The sequence below is a fragment of the Uloborus diversus genome, chromosome 3 (assembly GCF_026930045.1).
Source record: "Uloborus diversus isolate 005 chromosome 3, Udiv.v.3.1, whole genome shotgun sequence".
NCBI lineage: Eukaryota > Metazoa > Arthropoda > Arachnida > Araneae > Uloboridae > Uloborus > Uloborus diversus.
Window position 1 is genome coordinate 112,417,834 of NC_072733.1, and position 25,961 is coordinate 112,443,794.

The 25,961-nt window shown below is 32.6% G+C and overlaps 1 protein-coding gene across 2 annotated transcripts in view; it reads right to left on the reverse strand.

Moving 5' to 3' along the window:
• Positions 1-23,851, reverse strand: part of LOC129218072 (uncharacterized) — a 208,165-nt gene extending 184,314 nt beyond the window's left edge. For both annotated transcript variants that reach the window (XM_054852261.1, XM_054852264.1), the window contains exon 1: positions 23,726-23,851. The gene's annotated coding sequence lies outside the window, so the exon portion shown is untranslated. The remainder of the gene's footprint in view (positions 1-23,725) is intronic.
• Positions 23,852-25,961: the final 2,110 nt, after the last annotated feature.

A 25,961-nucleotide genomic window follows, 5' to 3' on the forward strand; every position in this document is an offset into this window, starting at 1 on the left:
TTTTTAGTTTTTTTGGTTTTTACGCAGTCGGGTTTTTTGTTTTTAATTAATAATTTTTTATTTGACACTTTTTAGTTAATTTTCATTGACTTAGTTATTATGATTATGATACGGTACATTTCGCAATCTTGTCATTTCATTGAGAGAGTTTGTTTGTATCAGGAGGTCTATTAAGTAACTTGAGGTAGTGTAAACTACTGATAATTAGTCCCTCTAGGGACCTAACTCCGCTTAAAGCTACATGTGCTTGGCCTTCGGCAAAAATGCGCGAACTTAAGTTAACCACAGCACAGCTATATAAACAGCCTGTATAACTCATGATGATGCGAAATCGGAAACGTCCCCGCCCCCCTCCGTCAGTCAAATCTTTCTTTTGGTGCTTATTGCACAGGTTTATTTTGATGTGGACTACAATCTGAGTGTATTGCCTTCGTTACGCATAACATACTTTTTATTACAGTACAGAATAAAAATAAAGAACACATGAAAGAATTCACATCAGAAAGAGGGGAAAGTACATCCGGAGCGAGGGTGTCTTGACTCACCGCCTCAAGTGGGAGAAGCAATCGCTTAGACCACTCGGCCACTAAGATCCCAATTAGTAGACTTAATAGTAAACAAAAAAATTCAGGCAACGAAAACTACCTTCATTTGTCGCACGCAGGTAGTGTGCGACACAGTGTGCAACACCAAACGTGCGCTGATCCCGAACTGCCATATTTTATCAACTGGTTGTTGATATTGGGAATTTTGATTACTGTCATGTGTTTAGTGACATTCCCAAGGTTAAGGCAAATCGATTGACGTAAGAATTACCAAAATTGACCAAGGCGTTTAGCTCCTAGAACGCCACATAGAAATGGACATACATACATAGACTGAAGAACACATTACCCTCCTTTGCGTCACGCACGCGCAGTCGGGTAAAAAGTAATAATATGAGAAGCAATCAATAAATTTATTAGTTTCAAACTGGTCACCTTTTGCAGTAATCTAGAGGTGCAACTGCTTATTGAGATTTTCATTCAAGTGCCGCAAGTCTTTTACCTTTAATCAATCCTATTCCCTATAAAGCAATTGGTTTAGAGAGTCCAAACTTTTGTGTAAAATTTAGGGTAGACCTTTCACTCTAAAATAGGCGATACAGTTTAATAAATGTGATTGAAGTCTAGCGAGTAGAGCGTCCACTCTAAAGTTGATATCATTGCAAAAACAATGTACACTCTTGTCCTTTTGGCTGTATGAACTGGTGTGGAGTCAAATTGAAATGCCCAGTCCACATTGCTGCGCTGAAGTGCTCTTAAGTCCACAGAAGTACAACAGCTTCTGGTACACTTTTTGATTCATTTTGTATCTCTCATGCACAAAAAAAAAAAAAAAAAAAGATTTTATGTCGCTTGTGCTGATTCCATCACAGACCACGGGCACTTATATGCCAAATTTTAAGGGGGGGGGGAGGGTACTCAAATATTTTCCCCATGGTTTAGCAGGATATTTTCCCCATAGAAACCGATTTCAGTACAGATTAGTGTTATTAAGGTTTGACATTTTCAATAAATTATTCATTAAATGGCTGGAGAAGAAATGTTTTCACATTTTTGCAAAGAAAAGAAGTATTGAAAGCAAGGAAGTTCTTATTTCTAAGGGGGGGGGGGGCTTGAGCCCCCACTTGCCCCCTATATGGGCGCCCTTGTCACAGACAAGGCCTGACTTCGGATTTCGGCGATGTTTTACTGAAATGTTCACTGTTTGTATTTGTACACTTTCCGGACATTAACTATAATTTCTAAGCCACTTGAAGCGGCATACCGCATCAAATACTGTTTGTCAAGGCACAACAAGCAAACGAACTTTTATTCTACTTGCTTAAACAACTTTGAAATAGTAGGGTTTTTTTGTTAAAATTGAAAGAAGACAGAAAATCAATACACATGAACTAGGAGATACATTGTAAATTATTTTCTAATAAATTGAGAGACAAAAGTAAATCAGGCATTCATTAAAATGAAATTACTTTACTTCTATTTGATGATGCAATGTTTGTCCGAATTTATTTTTTTATTTTTTATTTTTCATTTTATTTTATTTTTTTTATTTTATTTATTTATTTATTTATTTATTTATTTATTTTTTTTTTTGCCACACCCTGTATACTGCCGTGCTAAGCACAAAAGTGGAATCTGCAATTGAGCTCAAGCAGAGAGATTGTGTTTTAAAGTTTGGTTCTTCCATATATTTGATTAAGATGTTTTTTTTTTCAGAATTTATAAAAAAAAAAATAGTTCCTGATGCAATAACCCTAAAACATTTTATTTATTAAGTAAAATACGAAACAGAAAATTTGGTTATAATAATTCAGTTTTGTTTAAAAGTAGTTATGACTACTTTTACTGCTGTGCTTAGCACGGCCGTATGAACAAACTGAAACTCGAGTTTAAGTTTTGGTTCTGCCTTAGGACCATTACGCAGTTTTGGTTTGGGGTTTGTTGGAAAGAAAAAGAAAAGCCAATTTAGTTTTGATTTAGACTCAGACTGGATTTTAAAAAAAAATCAAAACTCAATAGCTTTCATTTTCAGACAGTAAAGTTACATTGAAAGGAAGGGAAATCATACTTATTTTTTCTTCAAACAATATCATTCATGTTTGAAAGTCAAAAATTACAATTATTATTTCAAGTTTCAAAGACAATCTAAAATGAAAAACATAATTGTTATGATTAGACACATATTACCCAATACTATTGGTTGAACGACTACTTGACTTATTTCTGGTGTTTGACCAAGAAAACTCTCAGTTATAAAACAAAAAGGTTTTTTTTTAATTAAACTTACTTTCATGTGTATTTCTCTGAAGCAGAAAAAGATGTGTGGATTGCATATATTTTTTAATGCTTAACCTTTTATATGTGCCAAGAAATACAGAGTTATTAAGAAACCCTATTTTTATTCATAAAAAAATCAATTTTCCATTTTTTCCAATTTTTCCCGAAAAAAAGGTAATAAACCGGTTTTTTTCCACCACTTCAAAATTTCCGGAAATTTTACATCTCTAACCTGAACACACGCGGATAAGAGCCTAAGAACGTATAAACACTCGAAATATCCATTTCGACATTCCCCGAGTTAATTACAACGAGTTTTCTCGTGACGTCCGTATGTACGTATGTATCTGCGGATGTGCGTATGTGCGTCTAGGAGGATGGAAGGAAGGGGAGACGGCCAAAGCGGGGAAACATGTAGCCAAAACCGTAACCGCATTTTAACTGACGCGAGCAAAAGAGTTCTAAACAAATGCGGCTTCGACAGTAGTGTGTTGCTTAAGTGTTATGGTGAATCTTTACTATCTATTAATCAAAAATGCCTGCTTGTGCAGCGTACGGCTGTACGAACAACCCAGAAAGAAAAATTCCAGGGATATCTTTTCATAGGTAATATCATAAATATGTGACTTTTGAAATAATTTATGTTATTGCTGTTAAGTAATTAACGTGATCTATTAAATAATTAATTCTTAAAATTAAATTGTGCTAACAGAAAAATGTACTGTAATTGCTCAAGTGTGCTAGCAGGCGAGAGTGCCTGAGAGAGAGTGAAAAGAGATTTTTTATTTACTTCGTAAAATTTATTATTCATAATTTATTTGATAAATGAGATATTTTTTAAAAATAGCATGAAATTAAGATACAGGATGATCAAAACAAACTTAACTTTTATACTATTAGCTCAGTGTTTGATCTCTATAAATTAATTCTTTTTTAACCTGAGCATTTTGGTGTTAAAAGGTTTGAAACAAACATAAATTGAAATTTGAGACAAATTGAGTTTATTGATAATTTTCCTGGGGTACAATTGCCAGGATTTGTGATTTATTTATTTTATTTTAATTTTATTTATTTATTTATTTTATTATTATTTTTTTTTATTTGAAAAAATTAAAAAAAAAGTTTTTTTTCTTTTTGGTTTTTTAAACACTGCAAGAATTTTTGGTATTACTTATGTTACATTTATGAAAATACATGATGTCTTAAACAATATGAAAAATATATATATATATAATTCCTTTCATCAGCATTTTTTTTATAAATAATATTAGGTATGAAAAGATGAGCAATTTGTATGCAAATGCATTACTCAAATCACATTCAACATTAAAGACGCTAGGAACAATTGTACACCTTAAGTACAGAAAAAATAAGTTATTTTAATAGGTAAAGGGTATTGGAGAAAAGACAGAAAAGGTAATGATTTAATGTATCATGCAGTAACAACTAGAAAAATCAAAATAGTTCCTCCAAGTATTGCATAAATGTTAAGGTTCAGAAATGTTTTAATCTGTGGTGTGTTATTAGAGAGAAGTGGTTTTGTTTTGACTACTGTTTTAAAATTTAAAGTTCATAACTTTCACGCATGCATTTTGTTTTGTCATGCATTTATTTTACTTTCAAAATGCAAACTTTTACTGTGCATAATAAAGATATTTTCTGTGATTTTTGCATTCTGTAGTTCTTTCAAGCAATGTTCAAAACTTATGAAAAAAAAAAAAAAAATCCACGCTTTTATGTTCATACACTATATACAGACAATCTAATTTTTAATGAGCACTATTTTAGACATACTTTTTCGTAAATTAAGTGCATTTAAGCTTCTGAAAGCGTGTTATAATGGTCGGAAATGAATAACTACATCCCAAATTTAAAAAAAAAAACGAATACAAATTAAAGGAAAAAAAACGTTAAATTTATAGCTTATTACATTGTTATATATGATAAAGCATATTTCACATTAAAACAACAAATATTACGGAAATGAAACACATTTCTCTCTCTTTCTAAACCTTTCCCCTAGTACTCTACATTGAATTTCATCGCTTAGTTTAGAGCACTTTTCCCCTTCCCCCTACCCTTTCCCACCTCTGTCCGTGGCGACAAGTGCTCGCACTCGCTTCGCGGCTTTTGGCGTCTCCCCTTCCTTCCATCCTCCTTGATGTGCGTATGTATGTCGCATAACTCAAGAACGGTATGTTCTAGAAAGTTGAAATTTGGTACGTAGACTCCTAGTGAGATCTAGTTGTGCACCTCCCCTTTTGGTTGCATTCGAGTGTTTCTAAAGGGGTTTTTTGCCCCTTTTTGGGGGGAAATCATTGTTAATTTCGATGTATACTCAAGTGGTGTTATAATTTGGCTTTTGATCGCCAAGTTGGTGACAAATTTGGCGATTTTTTTTTTAAAATCTTGTTTTAATTTGGCCACTGGTGGTGATATTTAGAGAGTAAACTATTGAATCACATTAAAATTGCCAATAATGGGAAAATGACAATAAAATTGGAGTAAACGGAAGTCATGTGACACAGACATCAGCTCGTTATTTTTTATTTTTAAATCAAAACACATGACTTGAAATAATTTGCTGCCAAAACTTATTAAACTCAATAGCGACCCAAACATTTAAAAGAAATTACTAAGCTTTGTTTTTATCCAAAGTTATTAAAAAAGAAAAAGAAATTTTGAAATTTATATCCGTATATGTAAATAAAGTGTATCCCATTAGGGTGCATCTTATAATGCACTTAAAAAAATGAATTTCTCACGGGGAACCCCTTTAAGTGCCTCCTTTTGATGAAAAAGCACACACATAAAAATTTTATAAAATTTGAACAAAATTTAGAGGTTGTTACCAGCGATTAAAATTACGTTCATTGTGAAAAAATGGTATAAAAATAAATTCCCAATTTTTTTATTATAATATTTGCAATCAACATGAAATTTGGTTGATTAGGTTAGAAACATAACCCAAATACTTATTTCCTATACATACAAATGAAATAATAAGCATTTCATGGTTGCTATGTTACGTAATAATGTCAAACAAAATAATATGCAAAAGTTTGATTACCATTCATATCATATGTTCATAATTTCAGTCTTTTACATTCACCGATTTTGTAATTTTTCTCCCTTAGTTACTAATATGTGAGATATACAAGCCTTTTTCTGATTGCTACTCATCATCTAAACTATTTGATAATATCTCTTTTAAAACTTAATGAAAATACCCTTATGGAGAAAAATCAGAATGTTAGTCCTAAAATCTTCTAATTCTTTCCTTTGGTTTTAGTTGCGCAACATCTGCTGTACAATGTTTCATTGCAGGAGTTTTGTTCTTTTAGGTTTTTTTTAAGAAAGAGACCATTTCGAAGTTTGTCTCTTCAGAAATATAGTCTTCAAAGCAAATAAGAGCAACATCCTCTTCTGAAAAGTAGATGTCAAATAAAATTGCTAGAAGCAACAGTTTAAATTTGGCATTTTACTTCTTGTAAGTGAAAATGCTTTTCAACAACAAAGAGCAAATCTAGATACAAATTTTAAAGTAAATTCTTGTTCTTCAGGATCAGTCGAAGTACAGTGCCGGCAAGAAAAAAAAAATCTTTACATTTGGTTGGCAATTAAAAACTTTGCATGGGAACTTCTTTTCATGATTTTACTTGGCATGCTCCCTAGTGATTAGGCCGAATATCGAATATTTAGCCACCATCCGGCCGAATGTTCAGTATTCAGCCAAATCACTAGAGAGCATGCCAAGTAAAATCATTAAAAGAAGTTTGCATGTAAAGTTTTTAATTGCCAACCAAATGTAAAGATTTTTCCCCGCACTGTACAAACTATGTAGAATTTATTTTTATATTTTCGTGAAAGTATCTCTTATACCCACGGTGATATAAGCATTTCTTTCAAAACTGAAAATTTTATTTGAAGGTTTTCGGCTCATAACAAGCAGATTTTTCCGACAAACGTTACTAGACTTTCAGAACATTTGACCGCATTCAAGAGAACCATAATAATAAAATCTGAAGTTAAAATATTGAACATTTGATGAAATATGAACGTTTAAAGCAATTGAATTTTCACTGCGCACACGCGAAAGACACACTGCAAAAAAAAAAATTGTTCTTTTTATAGTAATATACTGTTTTTTCTTACAGTTTAATACTGCTCTCTCTGCTAAATAACAGAGAAAAACTGTAAAACTGTTTTAGATTGCGCAAAACGATGCGCAAAAGGTTTTCTTTTCATACGGGAAGAGAAACTAATGAATTCAAGGTATCGACAGCCATGTTAGTTATTTTTCGGGTGTGCTGAGGCAGGACTGCTCAGCTGTAATCCAAGTTAAAGGTAAGTTCTAGTTATATTACTCATTCCCTTTTCCTCAAAATGTAGTTTTCTTTATCATCGATAATGTGTGTAAAATAACAGTGTTTATTTTGAAATCGTAATTCGTATCCCAATATTTGTTGACTTTGCAATTTCTTTTAGTTGTTAAGTTGTAGCAATTGCTTTATAGCAAAAATCCGAGTAGTTGTTGTGATTCTGAATATTTTTTACTGCACGTATGATAATTTTTAAACATTTTCTGAAACTCAAATTTGATTTAAAAAGAAATCAATTCCTTTCTTGATCGTATTTAAAGTTATTATAACATCAGACTTTGTTTACGATTATATTTTGTGTTATATAGGATGTGAGCACTTAAAATTTTAACTCTTATGTTTTCTAGTAAATTTTTAGCGTATCGCGATTGACTTCTGTCTTCTGTTTTTTTTTTCTCATGTTCAGTTTTAAATTCTTTAACAGTTTGCATTTAATCATTTTATTGATAAACTTTACGTTATAGCGTAAGTAATATCCTGTGCGTAATTCGATGAATAGAATGTACTTCATTGTCTTTCACTGCATATAAAATAAAAATATGTCAGATTGTTATCCGTGTGACATGGAAAAATCGAAGAATTTCGTTTAAACCTGTAACGGAGATTCAAGCCAAAGCCGGGTAAGATCTTTTGCATTTAAATGCGATGGATTCCTTAGCAGTTGAGTTCTTTGGGGGGGGGGGATTATTTGCACAATAATAGACGATTTTTCAAAAAAGTGAGGTTTTCGAATACTTTGTCATGTTTCAAAAGAGAACAGAGAGATTTGCGGGAAAGATCCGATTACGGAAAGGAATTTCTGAACTCCCGGTTTGAAATTTACCTTAGCGACCAAAGCATAAGAATTGAAAAAACCAACAAATCCTCCAGTTAACAAAGTAGCGTCATAGAACACTATAACTCAACATTAATGAATGTAATTAGGACACTTTTAAAAGAATCGGGATTGCCTCAGCAGTTTTGAGCCGAAGCAGAGCTATGTGCTTCCACTGCTTACGGACTGGAGCGGTTTTAAAAGGAAAAACCAAATCCTTTTTTGAGCTATTTGAGGGAAGAAAGCCATCTATTAAACACTCCCGTGTTTTATGGCTGTATTTCGTATATTGGTCTTCCAAAACAGAAAATAAAGAAATTAGATATGAAAGCTAAACAGGGAGTCATGATAGGATATGCGTTTCATACGAAAGGTTATAGAATTTGGGATCCTGAAAATTGCAAAGTAACAGAAACGCTGAATCTTAAATTCGATGAAAATAAATTCTGGGCGAAAAAAAAAAAAAAACAGGAACGGGAAACAGAGGGGCACAGTTTTATTTGACTTCTGAGTAAATCTGAAGTAGAAGAAGAATATCCTGAAAATCATAAAATAGCATGCTGTGAGAATTAAATGGGTTAAAGAAATACCAAAGCAAAGAAAGTATATATTGACACAATGGTTCTAAAGTCCGAATCGCGAAGCCGAGGTTTATTGTTCTGAAAATAACATTGAATATGACCCAAAATATTTTGATTTCACTTGTGATGATAATTCAAGAAAAGTATCAGATTCTGATGAAGACAGGGGAGGGGGGGGATTTGAAGTAAGCTAGAAGCTAACATTTCCGAAGATTTAATTCCTTCGAATTTGAAAAAAAAGTTTGAGAACGCCAGAAAGTGAAGATTGGCAAAACGCAACAGAACAGATGAGCGGAACGAAATAATGCGCTTCAAGGACAGACTGGTAATTTTAGGTATCCACCAGCTATGGGGGGAGGGGGGATACTTTTCGCAAGTGTTCTCTCCAGTAATTTCCTTTCCTTTGGTTGAGGCTTTCTTTTCATTTTTTGTGCATAAGCTGCAATAGGTCCATTTCCAAGCAGATGTTTGCAATGCGTATCTATATGCGGATTTAAAAGAGGAGATTTGTGAGACAACCTGAAGGGTTTGTCGATTCCTGAAATCTAAATTTTGTCTGCAAATTGAATAAATCACTGATATTCAGATACAGATTACGCCTCGGATCACGACGACAGGATTCCAATGGCAGGGGGGGGGCGCTTGTGGTGTTTTTGGATAGGGTAAGAATAATATGGTGTACATTCAAACAAAAATGCGTAGCACTGTCAATGATGGAAGCGGAGTATAGTTCAATTAGTGATCAATCTGAGGAAGTTATGTGGATCAAAAGAATTTTAAATGAATTGGCCACGAAAAGAATTCAGAATTTTCGATTGATTAATAGTACTTTGTACTGTGACAATCTAGTTGCGATCGATTTTTCTAGTTCTGCAGTAGAAAATTGCAAAACTAAGCAGATTGATGTGGGGTACAATTTTCTAAGGAATTTGATTGATGAAAATGAATTTGGAATAAAATTTGTTGAGAAACTAAAAATAATTTAGGTGATTGTTTCACAAAACCTTTCTGTAGGGAAAATTTACGTTAAGCTTGAATTGCAATAATATATTTTTCTACAGTTTTTTTTTTTTTTTTTAATGTTTCAATTATTCCATTATGTTTAAGCTATAATTTGTGCACACAAACGGATGGCCTATAATATATTTTTTATTTTTTATTCATGTCTTAAAGTATTTATTTTTTCCGTGTGCTGGCGTGCCAAGAAGGGGGGAATTTGCTAGCGAATATTTTGTTCCTGTCCCTCCAGCGCACGGAGGAAAAACAATTGTAGTTGGTTTCATTTTGAATTTGTGCCCGGTGATATGGTTGCAGTTGGGTATTTCGGAAAAATTTAAACTATAAATTTCATTCTAGCCGCCTGAATTTACTTCATTTAAATTTATTCACTAATGCAATATCATTTCTTTGAGTTTAGTGGTATGCAAATGTAAAGAACTACGTAACTTGTGACCAGAATTGAATTGTACGTAAAAGGTTTTTATATTTCTTACTTGTCACTTTTCATAGCCTAAAACATTTTTGTTGTTGAAAAACTTTAGAAAAGGAACACAGATTTCGTTTGTAGGCTGATTTCTACTACGTACATACAGAATCAATTGCTTTACTTTTCTATATTGTTCTTCAGTTGTAAAAGCAGTGATTTCGGCTATGAAAAGAGACAACGATAGGGGGGAAACCGTTTTGCATAAAAATTTATAACTATTTAATTAATGGTTTACTGCTGTTAATTTTATTGTACAAATCATTTATAAAACCGTATACTACTGCTTTTATGGCGTAGTGCAGCTGATTTCGCAGCATATTACTGCTACCTTTACAGTTTGTTACTGTTAATTTTGCAGGGCAATTTCATTAAAAAACAGTATATTACTGTTAATTTTACGTATTATCTCTGTTAAAGTTACAGGCCAATCATTCCTAAAACAGTATTTTACTGCTACTTTTACAGTTTAATACTGTACGTTTTTCAGGGCAGTTTCATTGAAAAACAGTATATTACTGCTAATTTTACAGTAAATCATTGTTAATTTCACAGGGCATTTCCATTAAAAAACAGTATATTACTGCTAATATTACAGTTTATCGCTGTAAATTTCACAGTAAAAGTCTGTTATAAGACAGTTTATTACTGCAAATTTTGCAGTTTAGAGTTGTAAATTTTACCGTTTTTCTTTGGAATGTGAGCTGCCAGCATTATACTGTAAAAACAACAGTTTATTTTTTGCAGTGCAGCAATTTATAACTTTCATAATACAAAGCGCAAATAGATCCTGTAACTCATGAAAAGATCCCAGCTCGATATCTTTAAAATTAAATTAAATAGCAGCGGTCTAATGAGCCGAATTTTAATAATTCTTGGACAGGCGACGAATCTTGAGAGATCGTTCGCAAATAGTCCGTTTTGATCATGGTTCACTCTGCATGATGACAGGAAAATGTTGCCAGTTTGCTAACGACCAGATTGTGGCCGAATATTCGGTATTCGGCCAAATATCTAGGGAGCATGCCAAGGCAACGCATGGAAAGAAGTTTGCATGTAAAATTTTGAATTGCCAACCAAATGTAAAGATTTTTTTGCACTGTACATTCAGTTACAACGGAGGCTAAAACAACTACTTGCACGAAAGTTGATTCAGATTCTTCATTATTTTCTTTATTTCAAAATTTCTTTTTTTCCGTGCAAGTTATTTCCTTTTTAAATAAAGATTTATTAGTTACCGATTTTGCCTTCATCTGGTTTTCGTTCAATCAGAAATCATTTCTCGTCTGGAATTGAAATCTTGCATAAAGTATCACCAGCAAGAGCAATGTCAAGCAAATAATCTAATGATAGTTTCCATTAATTTTGTTTTCTATTACTGAAAAGAAACGCTTATACTTTTCTTTCTTTTTCAGTTATTAACTAACAACTTGTATTTTTTGAGTTGCTAACTAACAGTTAGCTAAGAAGTTGAGAGTTGATTGTAGCTACAGTTAACTGACATGATTTAATAAAATATAACCGATGCAAAAAAAAGAGTAAGATTTCACAAATTTTGCAGCAATGGTTGCAACCTCTAAATGTTACTCAAGTTTTATTTCTAATATATGTGAATTTTTTTCTCATCCATAGAAACAAAATGAGAGGGTGCCTCATGAAAAAATAACGCCTTTAAAAATAAGACGCACCCTAGTGTCCCATTTATTACCATTTTTTGCGTTCGATTCGATCCCAACACTTTTGGAATGCCAAACTTCAGTCTTTTGGACTTGTAAATATCTTCTAAAATCCAGTGAAAATATATGTAGCTTCTGAACAATGACGCAAAGTAAAAGATTAACTTTATTTCAAATATTTTAGAAGCTGTAAAATAACAATAACTCTAACAAGTATTGCATATTATTCCACCACAGCTGTAAAATACCATGTCATAATAACTGATTTTATAATAATTATAAATTATTACATTAGAGCCATTTCATGTTAAATCACCTAATTGCCACATGTTGTCGTGTCTCAAATTTTGAACATTTTTTTTTATTTTTAGATAGATATCTATAAGACGAGCTTAAATTATTTTTTTAAGATTTTTTTTAAATTTAAATTAAGCTTTGGAGAATTTTTTCAAACATTTGATTTTTGATCACATTTGGAGTCACCCTTTTGGTATGAATTTGGAAAAAATTCTCCAATTTCTTTATTTTGCAACCAATTAAGGTGATTTAGGGATCAATTTAAAGCTAATACTTCTCTCTTTCAGTAAACACAACCAAAAGTACCCTGTGAATAGTAGAGTTATGCCACTCCTCATTTAAAGTCAGTTTTATGCTTTTTCAATAGGGAGATTTAATAAATCATATCCCCGGAGTACCAATAAACATCTGCATCATATTTCTTGTTTTTTTTTTTTTTTTTTTTTTTTTTTGTTTTTTGTTTTTTTTTTCTTCTAGTATAAATAAATCGTGCTCTTTATATGCTCAAAACATTGAAGGTGGTTTTTATTGTCTTGAAATAAAAAATAAAGTTTGATTGGCAGAAAATCTACTTCAAATACAAGTTTTTTATAACTTTAAAGCCCTTTTGAGCCTTAAAAAAGGCCAAAAACTTTTTCCGAACAATGAATACTGGAATGTCAAGTAATAAAAATTGATTTGTATCAATCGTAAACCTTTCAAATTTTGTTCAATTAGGGGGGGGGGGGAGGAATGTCCAATATTCCTTTTTCGACTTAGCCACAAAAAAAAATTTTTTTTTGATTGAAAATTTACTCAATAACAACAATATAAATAATAAGAAGGGTTTTGAAAAACACTTTCTAATGGCAATATTTTGCATTGTTTTCGATATTGAAAGACAAAGAGAAAATTGAAACAAAGTGTTGAAATGTTTTCAAAACGTGTTGTTGTTCGGATTATGTCGCACTTCACAAATATACTTCTACTCTTACGTTACTAATGTAATCAAACTCTAGATTTCTGTGAGAAAGATTACTTTTGCTGATTGAAACATATTTTAAAATCTCTTAGAAACTGTTTTAAAATTTATAAAAAATCTGATTTTTTCCTCTTTTATTACAAAAGAAATATGCGCCATCTGCCATGTGCGAGACCAACTTTAATATATCCTTACTTTAGTCCAAACCGAAGAAATTGAAAGAAATTTTAAGTTGTTCTGTAAATAATAAAACTGTAAGATAATTTTTAATTGAATTTAAAAATAGAGTACATTTTGAAAATAAATGCAGCCAGCATAAGCATGCTTTCCATTAACATTTTACAATTGACGAAAGCTATGTGTCGATCCATTTTCAAAGCTTAAGAATATTGATGTGTACAATGACCTACAAACTATGTTTATTGCATTATGAAAGGAATGTAAACAACTGCTTACACTAGTACCAGGTACAAAACCAAGTAATTTTTAAACTATAATGGCAAAATCATTATTGGTTCAGAGATTTCATTTAATCTTGCAATGACTTTGTTGTTACCTAAATGATCTGGTTCATATTATCTGAAAACTGACTACTTTTAGGAAACATTGAAAAAATTCTTTTCTGTCAGAAGCACACACTTTTGTACCTGGTACGAGCACAAGCAATTCTTTGCATTATTTTACTAATGCAAGCTATACAGTTTGTAGTGCACTCATTGTACGCATCTTTCTTTTTGCGCTTTGAAAGTGATTCGACACATAGCTTTCGTCGAATATAAAATATTGTATGAAAAGCATGCTTATGAGGATTGTATTTATTATCAATATTCAATATAGTTCCTAATTCAATTAAAGACTACCTTACATTTATTTCTTTATTGCAGAATAACTTTAAAAGTTTTCTTCAGTACCTTCTGTTTGAGCTCTTTAAAAAGATGGCAGGTGGAACACATTTCCTTTGTACCAAAATATGAGAAAATCAGCAATTTTACCAGTTTTTAAATAAATTCCAAAGAGATTTTAAAATATACTTTAATTAGAAAAAAATAATCTCCTTCAGAGACATATACAGTTGTGCTACTTGAGTAATGTAAGAGTGGAGGATCATTGTCAGTTGTTACGTAATTCAAGCACGTTTACGTTATGAAAACTTATCAATATTGTTTCAATGGTTTTTCCCCCCATTTTTAATTCTTTTAGAGTATTTATTTACTTATTTATTTTGATTCCCCGATGTCGAAAAAGAAGCAAAATAAGGCCATTAGAAAAGTGTCTTTAACTCTTCTTCAAATTATTACTCTTATTGTTTTGTATTTTATCTATCAAAAGGTTTTTTTCTTTTGGCCCAGTCGAAAACGGAATATTGCACTCTTTTTCCTAAGTGAACAAATTTGTAACGATTTACGACTTATGCAAATCAGTTTTTATTCTTTGACAATCAGTTTTTATTCTTTGATATTCCAGTAATAATTTTTCTGAAAACTTTTTGGGCTCTTTTACGCTCAAAAATGCTTTAAGGTTATAGAAAACTTGTATTTGAAATATATTTTCTTCAAAACAAAGATTATTATTTTTTTTCAAAATAACAAAAACACCTTTCTAATTTTTTGAGCATGGCAAGAGGATGATTTATTTATACTAGGAGAAAAAATATGATGCAAATGTTAGTTGGTACTGCGGAGATATGACATATTAAGAGTCTTCCAGTTGAAAAAGCATAAAACTGACTTGAGATGAGAAGTGGCACTCCTCTACTATTCACAAGGTAATTTCTGTTGTTTAAGCTGAAAGAGAAAAGTACTCGCTTGAAATTGATACCTAAATTAGTTTAATTGTTTGAAAATGAAGAAATTAGAGAGAATTTTCTAAATTGATACCAAGAAGATGATTCCAAAAAATGATCAAAAATCGAATTTTTGAAAAAATTCTCCAAAGCTAAATTTTTATTCAAAAAATCTAAAAAAATAGTTTGAGCTAAACTCATAAATACCTTCTCGTAAAAAATAAAATCTGAGAAATGATGGCACGGCCGACTATTTAATTTGGATGATTTGACACGGAATGATCCAATACTCTGAAACAAAAGTATTTACTTCCGCTTTATAAAGTCATTGCAAACGAGATTCGAGCAAAGCTCATTTAAATCAAATCAAGCTGTTGCTTCTTGCTGTAAATCACGTAGAGTAAGTTTTTGCGTGTACATAAAAAAAGTAATGATAATAATAACATTGTTATTGATATTTTTTTTAAAGTTTTTTAAAAATGAACGACATAAAATAAGAATTAGGAATATTACTCTGGCATTTCTCATTAAAAAAAGTTCAAACATTTATAACAATACATGAATTCAGTTTTAAATATTTGTGAACAGCATTATTCTTTAAAAAGCATTTCAAATTTAAATGCTCATAACATTTGTACACGCTCTTTCATCCATGCCAGAAAATTAAAGAAAATTGAAAGATTTCCCAAACTTAGAAACACTCTTAAATTTGGTAATGAATAAAATTGTAAATTGTACTTACTCAATATAAAAAAATCACTTAAGTGGCTCTACGTCACTTTCATATATTTCTAGAGTTTGCACAGATTTAACTGTAATGCAAAACAAACACCAAAACATCTTCAATAAAATTTCCCCAGTCACTTTTCAATCTTTCATAACATTAAAACTATATCAGTTAAAAATACTAGGAAATGATGCTAACAAAGCAACAACAATTTTTTGTAAAGTTGATGATCAAGTAAGTGAAAATTAGGTTATCCAATACATTAATATAAACAATCCAAACAACGTGTCAATGCTGATTATTTGTTTTTTAAAAAAAAGTGTAAATAAGGAGTGATTTTTTTTCAAAGCATAGAAAATGTACATTTTTTAGTCAGAGTATAGAGATAGCAGAGATTGCTAACCACAATATATATATATATATATATATATATATATATATATATATATATATATATATATATATATATATATATATATATATATATATATATATATATATATATATATATATATGCATGATTACTTAAATTTTTGTTTTTTCAAGAGCTAACATAATATCCAAATGATGAGTATGAACATCTAAAGAATGGACTATTTTTTTCTAAATATCATTTCATCTCAACTAGTCTAAAATTATAATAGAAAGAAAACAAAATGTGATTATATAAAATATTATATATAATACCACTGATTTTCTATTTATTAATTTATTTAAGAAACAATGGTGAATCATCATTTTATCATTCTTGGAAATCCAAGTTTATCATCTAGAAGTAACCATGAAGTAAACATTTACAAAGTCATATATATATATATTTTAAATGTCCCATGTTCCGTTTTCGACTTATCCACAAAAATAAAACCTTTTTATTGAAAATGTGCTCAATAACAACAATATAAATAATAAGAAGGGTTTTAAAAAACACTTTCTAATGCCAATATTTTGCATGGTTTTCGGTATTAAAAGACAAAAAAGAAAATTGAAACAAAGTGTTGAAATGTTTTCATAACGTGTTCTTGTTTGGATTATGCCGCACCTGAGAAAGATCCTTCTACTCTTACGTTAATAATGTAATCCAACTCTAGATTTATCTGAGAAAGATTATTTTTCCTGATTGGAGCATATTTTAAAATCTCTTTGAAACTTTATTGAAATTGATACACCATCTTGAGATTGATATAGTTAATAAAAATAAATGCTAATTTTTTACTGAGATGTTAAAAATTAGCCTTTGGTTATATGTATGGTGGTATCAAACGAATTTTATGAAGAAATGACCTTTCATATTTTCCTTATGTAACAAAATTACTGGACATTGCTTTCCACATTTCTTTACCACACAATTTAAAGACAATATATTTTCCCAAAGATTACTTTTCCCTTCTCTTAACTTGTTGCGCGCTGAAATTCATAAATACAAAGATACACTTCAGCCGGAGATGTAGAAAATTCGCTCTCTTTGTGTGTGAACTTGTACAAATGTATACCGTATTTTTTAATACCACCCTGATTCTATTTCATATAGTTAATAAAAATAAATGCTAAATTTTAACTGAGATGTTAAAAACTAGCCTTTGGTTATATGTATTGATATCAAACGAATTCTAAGAGAAATGACCTTTTATATTTTCCTTATATATCAAAATTACTGGACATTGCTTTTCACATCTCTTTACCACACAACTTTAAGGCAATATATTTTCCCAAATAGTACTTTATCCTTCTCTTAACTTGTTGCACACTGAAATTCACAAATACAAAAACACACTTCAGTCGGCGATGTAGAAAATTTGCGCTCTTTGTGTGTGAATTTTATGAGAAACTAGCTGTACCAGACGCGCGTTGCTACGCCAACAAAAAAATACATCATTATACTGATTTTCATGACGATCGGTTGAACGGGGCAGAAGTTGCTACTCTGCAGTGCCACCTGGTGGCGAGTGACTTCAATGAGCATATTATGCACCTTCTCCGTGGAAAAATACATATATATAGCAATTTTCATAATAATCGGTCCAGGTATCAAGTGAAGCCGTGACCCGTGACTATACTCAAATTTTGTACTCACACAGTTTGCAAGATCAATCAATCGCTAAAAATATCAAATAGAAAAAGTTTTAAATCCCCCCCCGTTGCATGAAAAGCCATAAAACAATAAAAAAAGCATTTATTTGTTCAAACTCAAGAAAAATGGCAACAGTTAACTTCTTATCAATGAGATCTTTCACGCGAATTAATTTCTGCAGCCGATAATTTTATTCGTATTTATCCAATGGATTGTGACTTAAATTGGAACAAAAAAGGAACTATCGATCGGATTTTTTTCGAACTGGTCTATAAACATTCCCAGTACCAAAAATAACAAATGGTGAAAGTTTCAGCCAAATCTACCGGGTAGTTTTTGAGTTCATGGATGACATACAGACAAACATTCAATTTTATATATATGGATGACTTTTCATATTTTCCTTATATATCAAAATTACTGGGCATTGCTTTCCACATCTCTTCACCACACTATTTAAAGGCAATACATTTTCCCAAAGAGTCATTTCCCTTCTCTTAACTTATTGCACCCTGAAATTCGCAAATACATACAAAAATTCACTTCAGCCAGCGATGTAGAAAATTCGCGCTCTTTGTGTGTGAACTTGTAGAGGTATAAAATCGATATCGTAAACCAAATGGGGGATGAGGGAAATTGAAATTAGCCAATACAATATGTATCTTCGATCTATTAACTTCGCTTATACTTCAAGTGCTATATCAAATAATGATTCGCAAAATGTTTGTATTTGAGATAATTTGCCTACAAAGGAAAAAAATTAAATTATCACACAGTTGATATTCATGCAAATTGTAAGAAAAATAGTGTTTATGTTTGAGAAAAGTTTGTTGATAAGTTGAAAGTGCTATTTTCGCATCTTCATTTATTTAGTGTCAAGCACTAAAAACTCTAGAAAAATGCTAAATTTTAAAATTTAATCTTTATTACATGTTTTATCCAGTGCAGTGTAACATAAACGTAAATAGACATTAAAAAAAACTTAGGATGTGTTATTCAGCGTCAAAAATTACCCAAAATGTTTATATAAATATTAAATTTTCTTTGAAAATCATACGAATTGTGAGTCTTTCAACACATTTTCTTCAAGGAGATCGATTAAATAATGTACTGTAATATTTTTTTGGAAAGAAGTAAAAAAATATTGAATGAGTTTTAGTTTATGTACGGTATATTTTTCCAATGCCTTTTAACACTATAGACCGAAGATTTTTCTGTGTATCGAGAAGAATTTGACCTCAAGTACAATTCTATTGTTGACTTACGTTTCTCTCAGTGGTTTCTTTTTTTATGTATCCGGTGTTGCGAATAATTCGGGATGAATGTTTGTGGTAAATCCAGAGTTCTCCTTTCTGGAAGGATGACTGAGTTTTCCTTTGCTGACTATTAATCCACATCCGATGGATGATATAAAAATAAGTATCGTGACACATTTTCTACCAAATGTGAAAATTCATAGCTGCGTCGCACAGTGGTCTAAAATCGTCAAAAAGTGCTTAAAACCCTATATCATTCGCAATAGTTGAGCTAGAAACATGGGATTTGGCACTCGCACCAGCCTTATGTGTAGGATTAAGGTAACTAAAGGTCGAAATTATTTGGTCAAAATTTAACGTACATTATTGAATATGAAAAGGGTCTATCCTTGGCATTTCCATTATTAAGTATCGAAAACTTTATCCGATCAAATATCATTCATACAGGGGGTATATGAACAAATTATCTTTAAAAATATTACCAAATCAATAGTATTTCGATCTTAACTGTTTACATGTCGAACTATTGACGAATGATCATATTTGAGTAATGTTTTGAATTTATGTTAGTTTAGATCCAGTAAATTCAGAAATAGCATAAAATTTCCGAAAAACATTTCTTAATGTGTTTTTTTAGTGTGTTCCAATTTTGAAACATTGGCGCTTTGCATTTTTTTTTTTTTTTTTTTGATAAATATTCTATGTTTGGAAATGCATGTCATATAGTTCTAATTTTTTCTGATTGAATGAATTTGAATATTATCTTCCTTCCGCAATTCGAAGTCAGTTTTCATTCTTTTCCTTTTTTTATTTCCTAATGATCCTTACTGTTCCTTTTTTTCTGTTTTCGTTTATTTTATTTCCTAATAATCTTTTCCTTTGATTTTCATGATAAATTTTCAGCAGTGTCTGAAAAAAATGTCTACCCGTTCACATACATCCGTTGATGTAATCAGTTCTAAATCATTTTCTAAAATATCTTCTTCCTAAGTAATATTGCCTGGTTCATCAGGAGGTAATTGGCATATTCCGCGTCTGATGAACTCGAATTCGATACTGTTTCTAAATGCGACACGGCTTGTTCTACTGTAACAGATCGCTTTGACATTATTTAACATTTATAAACAGATACTATCTGTAAATGTCGTCACACTCTTTTTTTCTATTTTTGACATTAAAATCCTTTCATGGTAGGCCCCCGGAAGAGGTGTTTGTTTGAGGGTGAGATGCTGATGATGCATTGTTCTGAGCAGGGGACCATTCAAAATAACAATTATCAATCCGAAACTCATTTTTCGAGAGGAATTTCAATTTATTCCTGGAGGATTTTGAACAGCTTTTTTTTTTTAAATTATTGAAAAATGAAGCAGATAATTTTCTTTCTAATAACGCCCAGTCCTTGTCACTAATGAAAATCAGGTTCGTAATATAGAGAACTAAACTAGAAACGTCTCTGACATCGGATTGAAGCAAAATTTTTGCAAGATCGCGATGTTTTATTTGAAGCATATTGGTCGACATCGCTAAACTTCTCACTGGCTTGAATGCTCCAAAAGAATACTGGATGTAGACAGGGGATTGAAAACATTAGTTCGAAAATCTAAGGTCACAATTTATCGTTTTATTTCATTGTTGACAAATAACAAACGTTTTTTAAATCGTGTTTGTTTCTGTTAGCTGAGCTATTGCTTCCAAGATCGCAGGTGGTCGCAGCAAATTATTGTTGGGAATGTTTTTATACATGGTACCAAACCACCTACGCATATAATCAAAGTGACGCATTTTTACGCAAAATGTGCAGGAAGGATATAATTTCGTTTTCGGATAAAAACGTTAAAAAAATAATTTAAAAAATTTAAAGTAAAAAAATTACTCACTACTTCCCAATTGGCTGAGGAAAGACCAGAATCTTCCTGTTTAAAAAAATATAATTTATGAAAGAAACTGTACTTCATTTTTTGCAAGCTAAGATTCACCACACTCCACCATACTCAATATTCTAACGAATGCTTGCAGGCAGCTCAAGCCCTGAAACTCAAGAAATGATATTCTCAAAAGGTAACAAACACACATTTACGGCCAAAAAGGCTGAATTAAATAAGTGAAAAATCCGAGTTTTGAGCGCTTTTTGACGATTTTGAACCATTGTGCGTCGGACTGAAATTTCCACGATCGTAGTTGTATGCAGACTTACACTTTTGGAGATATAAATAGTAGATCTAAGATTTTGACTTTATATCAATTGTTCATCATTTTACTTTCGGTAGGTTAGTTGAGTTAAGTTTGAGACCATCTTCTATATTCTTTACGATAATAGTCCGAAATAAAGCAGTAGATCGACTACAATATTGTAATTTTAATTTTTGACAGGACCTCTCTGATTAGATACGATTTAGGAATCACATACCAATGCATTAATATATCGCTTATCAGATTATTTTACCTACGCAAGTGTCATATGCATGTATTACTCATTGCGTACTAATATTGTTGGATACAGAGATGCAGCTAGGCATTTTATTTATTTTTTTTTTCAGGGTGTGAAAATACTCCTTTGCTTTTCACAAAAGAGAGAAATTCCTTTTTGAAGGATTGAAATACACGAAAATGAAGATCATATTAGTGATAACTCAATAATAATATAACTAGATGAAATGGATGATGCCAGGGAAGGAAGAGATGTGTACTGTTTTGACGTTTGACAGAATGTTTGACCTTTTGCATTGAAAAAAATAACAAAGTATTCAAATTTAATATTTTTTTAAATTCCTAATTCTCCTCTTCCCCCTTTTCCATGATGTTAAATTTTTACCTAAAATAAAAGTCGTGAAAATATGCTTGATAAAAATTTTTGAGGCAGGTTTTCGATGCGTGAAATGGGCTCGCATAGGGGGTGAAAGAAATCTCTGGTTCTGTATATAATTAAGGTTAAAAGCGTAAGCGTTTCGTGAGTACACTATTTTGAAATTGCAATCTAAATTAAGGGTTGGTAAAGAAGGTAAATAATCATCGGTTGTTATATCGCCATGAATATTAGGCTAGTGTTATCTTCGAGACGTGGGGGGGGGGGAGGGGGGACTGCTCCCCATCACTGGTTCTACACATTATTTAGGTTAAAAACGTATGCGTTTCTTAATTTCACTATTTTGGAATTGCATTAACAATGAAAAGCTGGTAAAGAAAGATTGGTTGTAAGTGTCAGGAATAATGGATTGGTTTTATCCACGAGAAGATGGGGGTAGGAACGCTCATCACATTATTTAGGCAGAAAACGTATGTGTTTCGTGAGTGCACTGTTTTGGACCTGCATTTGGAATGAAGGGTCGCTAAAAAAATCTAATAATGGTTTGTGAGCGTCACGAATACTGGACTAGTGTTATCCACGAGACGCAAGAAGATTTAATGCTCACCATATTATTTAGGTTAAAAACGTATGCTTTTCGTGAGTAAACTTTTTTAGACCTGCATTCAGAATGAAGGGTTGGTAAAGAAGGCTAATAATCGACTGTAAGTGAATATTGAACTAGTGTTATCATCCACGACACACAAGAAGATGGGGGAAGGACTGCTTACCATATTATTTAGGTTAAAAACGTACAGCTTTTCGTGAGTACACTATTTTAGACCTGCATTCAGAATGAAGGGTTGGTAAAGAAGGTAAATAATCATCGGTTGTTATATCGCCATGAATATTAGGCTAGTGTTATCTTCGAGACGTGGGGGGGGGAGGGGGGACTGCTCACCATCACTGGTTCTACTCATTATTTAGGTTAAAAACGTATGCGTTTCTTAATTTCACTATTTTGGAATTGCATTAACAATGAAAAGCTGGTAAAGAAAGATTGGTTGTAAGTGTCAGGAATAATGGATTAGTTTTATCCACGAGAAGATGGGGGTAGGAACGCTCATCACATTATTTAGGCAGAAAACGTATGTGTTTCGTGAGGGCACTGTTTTGGACCTGCATTTGGAATGAAGGGTCGCTAAAAAAATCTAATAATGGGTTGTGAGCGTCACGAATACTGGACTAGTGTTATCCACGAGACGCAAGAAGATTTAATGCTCACCATATTATTTAGGTTAAAAACGTATGCTTTTCGTGAGTAAACTTTTTTAGACCTGCATTCAGAATGAAGGGTTGGTAAAGAAGGCTAATAATCGACTGTAAGTGAATATTGAACTAGTGTTATCATCCACGACACACAAGAAGATGGGGGAAGGACTGCTTACCATATTATTTAGGTTAAAAACGTACGGCTTTTCGTGAGTACACTATTTTAGACCTGCATTCAGAATGAAGGGTTGGTAAAGAAATCAACTGTGTCATGAATATTGAACTAGTGTTATCATCGACGACACTCAAGAAGATGAGGGAAGGACTGCTCACCATATTATTTAGGTTAAAAAAGTGTGCTTTTCGTGAGTACACTATTTTAACTATTTTAAACCTGCATTCGGAATGAAGCGTTGGTAAAGAAGTCTAATAATCGACTGTAAGTGTCACGAATATCGAACTACTGTTTTCATCGACGACACACAAGAAGATGGGGGAAGGGCTGCTCACCATATTATTTAGGTTAAAAACGTATGCTTTTCGTGAGCACACTGTTTCAAACCTGGAATGAAGGGTTGGTGAAGAAGGCTAATTATCGACTGTAAGTGTCACGAATATTGAACAAGTGTTGTCATAGACGACACACAAGAAGATGGGGGAAGGACTGCTCACCATATTATTTAGGTTAAAAACGTATGCTTTTCGTGAGTGCACTATTTTAGACCTGGAATGAAGGGTTGGTAAAGAAGGCTAATAATCCACTGTAAGTGAACATTGAACTAATATTATCATCCACGACACACAAGAAGATTGGGGCTCACCATCGCTGGCCGCGGAGAGAATCGCCGGCTCGGAGGTCGGGGCATGGCCCGGGCTGGACTTCGGCGGCGGCAGACGTTCGGCGGCTGGAAGCTGCATGCCCGTCCCGAGCAGTTAGTGGAGCATCCCGATACGGCGACTCAGCTGTCGGCCATGCTCAGACTGCTCCCCCGCGCGGGCCGAGCGCCGCCGATAAAGGGGGCACTGCGACTGCGCCGTCACGTGCACACACATTATCAGGAAAAGAAGGAAATCAAACACACAGCCTCGGAGGCTGAGAGCTCCCGAACACTCGAAGGAAAAAAGTCCCTCAGATTAGCCTCCGTTTAAAACGTAAACTTTGTATCAAAACGAGCCGCTTTCATAATGTGGTGGACGATTTCACAAAACCACTTCTTTTTGGTCATCGATTTTTGTGTTTCACTTCTAAGTTATTTTTAGTTCGTTGTAAGAGTAATCAAAAGAGCATCTGAATGCTCAGTTCGAGGTTCGGAACGGGATACCATAAAGGCATTTCCCTTTAGTTTCTATTCAAAATTGTCTCACTAACAGATTCGGTTGAGTTGCCACAACAATGTTGTTCGTTGCAAACTAGAGACTGCCTTCGTCGTCTTTTTGTGTCGTTCGAAATAATAATATTAGTTCGAAATAATAATATTAATATGCATAGTATCTGAATGCTAAGCCTAATATGATCGGATTTCGTAAGATCGCACCTGTGTACGTGTACCTGGAAGATACAGGGAGCATAAGGGAAACATAACGTCTTTTTTTATTTTTGTTTTTACAAACCATATGCCGAGGAGGGAGATTATTAATTATGCTCAAAGCACATAATAGTTATCAACTGGAAAATACTGGGAGTATAAGAGAAAATAACTTTTTTTTTACAAATCATATGCCGAGGGAGATAATTAATTACGCTTAAAACACATCAAATAGTTATCAACTGCAAAAATGCGTCTTCAGTTTCCAATTTTCTTTCAAATAAGTGCAATAACAAAATTTTCCAAGAGAAAAAAAAAAAAAACTTAAACTGCCATATTGAGGAAAACTTCAGAAACAAGTCTTATTTTCAAGGGGAATCTTGCGATCTTCCAACGTAATTTACTGCTGTTAAAGTCGGGGAGAGGAATAATTGGGTTTTTGGGAAGCTAAATATTTCGTGCTAAATTTCTCAGATTACACCTAAATTCAATTACTTGTAGTTACTTTCAGTCTAAGGAGCATGAGAGGAATCAGGGGAGAAGACATAATTATAAAAAAATCAGTATTTTTTGAAGTTTTAACAGTTGTACTAATGCGAGATTTATCAGTGATTTAAAAACTATCAACGCATTTAAGAAGAAACTTTTAAACAGACTTATCTCAATAGAAGTAAACGTTATTAAAGTTTTATTTATTTATTTATTTATTTATTTTATTTCATTCATTACTTTGCTTTGAAAATCACAAAAATGCTTTTGAAGCACAACTCAAAGAGTATATACTCTATGCAAATTGTAGCCAAAAACCACGCCCACATATTTTGCAAAACATTGCTTTCTCGATGACGGGAGGGGGGGTCAATTGCTCAGTACTGACCCCCCCTCCTCCTCCTAAATGTCGGGACTGCTCCAAGGGTCAGCCAGGACGGGTATGCGACCATAAATGAGATGCTCTTTGATGGAGTGCAATCAAACACTTCCTGCTCTAGGAAATGAAAAAAATGTATCCAACTTTAAATTAATCTAAAAGAAGAAATAAAACCATTGTGAGTTAAATAAAGAAAACTATTAAGACATTATAAAATTTCCCATTACCACCATTTTTGGCGGGTGTCAATTGATAATTTTATGCTTTTACCCCTGGATGTACTGAGGACATCCAGGGGTGAGAATGTCCTCAGAACATCCTCTACACTTGAAGCCCAGCCCCTTACGGTTTAAAGGGGTATGATAGAGCGGAATGGCTTCCCTTGGATGTTCTGTATCCAACGGTGCTAATATTGACCTTACAGACATCGATAGTCCGGAGGAGATAGGGGGCCAGGCGCACACACGCAGACAGACGCGCACAAAAATTTAAGAGAAAATGTGGTATTAGATTCATTTTCTCAAACTCTTAGTCTTCAGGCAAAATCAGGGCTGTGGAGCTGGAGTCAAAGAGTCGGAGTCGGATCGATTTTGGGGGGGTAAATGAGTCGGAGTCGTTAGAAAACACGCCGACTCCGACTCCAGGATTCTTTTTTTCTTTAAT